A 1,018-nucleotide genomic window follows, 5' to 3' on the forward strand; every position below is an offset into this window, starting at 1 on the left:
GCGTGCAGGGCGCGCTGCGGGGCCGAGCGCGCGGTGAGTGGCGCGGGGGGCGCGGAGGGAGGCCGGGAGGCCCCAGGAGTGCTGCCCGCTCTGACCGGCCGCGGCTCTGCCCCTCCTGCCCGGGCGCAGGGCGCGAGCAGCTGCAGGCAGAGGCCAGCGAGCGCTTCGCCGCCGGCTACATCCAGTGCATGCATGAGGTGCACACCTTCGTGTCCACGTGCCAGGCCATCTACGGCCACTGTGGCCGCCGAGCTCCTCAACCACCTGCTGGAGTCCATGCCGTTGCGCGAGGGTGGCAGCTTCCCGGACCTGCTAGGGGACGCCCTGGCGGGGCCCGGGGACCCTGGGCGGAGCCGCCGATCGGTGGGAGGGACCTCGGGGTCCCCGCTGCCCAGTCCCTCTGGACCCGGGGACGACCTGTGCTCTGAGCCGGAGGAGGCTCCCGATGCTGAACTGAGTCGGGCGCCAACGGAGGGACCAGACTCGGTGCCGCCAACCCTGGGCAGTATGACTGCGGCCAGCCTTGTCCACAGCGTCTGGAGGCCATGGTGACCGCTGCCTGCCCTAGGAGGCCTGGACCTTCTCACGTCCACTCCCTCCTCTCCTGGAATCTTCTCTCACTTCTCCTGCCACCAGCCTGGCCAGCCTCTGGCCTCTCCTCCAGAGTCACAGATAGGAACCTCCAGGACTTGCTGGGAGCACAGAGGGAGCTGCAGGCAGGAGGAAGCCTGTAGAACTACCAGGGCTCTGGCCTCACCTGGCCTGGCCTCTGGCCTCACCTGGCCTGGCCTCTGGCCACACCTGTCCTGGCCTCTGGCCACACCTGTCCAGCTTCTGGCCTAACCTGTCCATCCTCTGGTCTCACCTGGCCCCGCCTCTGGACTCGCCTGGCCACACTTGTCCAGCTTCTGGGCACACCTATCCCAGCCTCTGACCTGGCCTTGTGGAGGGCTGAGAGCAGAGGTGACCACAGATAGTGCTGGTAGGATTTTCATAGCAGAGGGAACCTACAGGTAGC

At 68.0% G+C, this 1,018-nt stretch overlaps 1 pseudogene; it reads left to right on the forward strand.

The window, feature by feature from the left end:
* Positions 1-552, forward strand: part of LOC102865301 — a 1,975-nt pseudogene extending 1,423 nt beyond the window's left edge.
* Positions 553-1,018: the final 466 nt, after the last annotated feature.

Source organism: Elephantulus edwardii, unplaced genomic scaffold (assembly GCF_000299155.1).
Source record: "Elephantulus edwardii isolate Elephantulus edwardi_28Jun2011 unplaced genomic scaffold, EleEdw1.0 scaffold00127, whole genome shotgun sequence".
Lineage (NCBI taxonomy): Eukaryota > Metazoa > Chordata > Mammalia > Macroscelidea > Macroscelididae > Elephantulus > Elephantulus edwardii.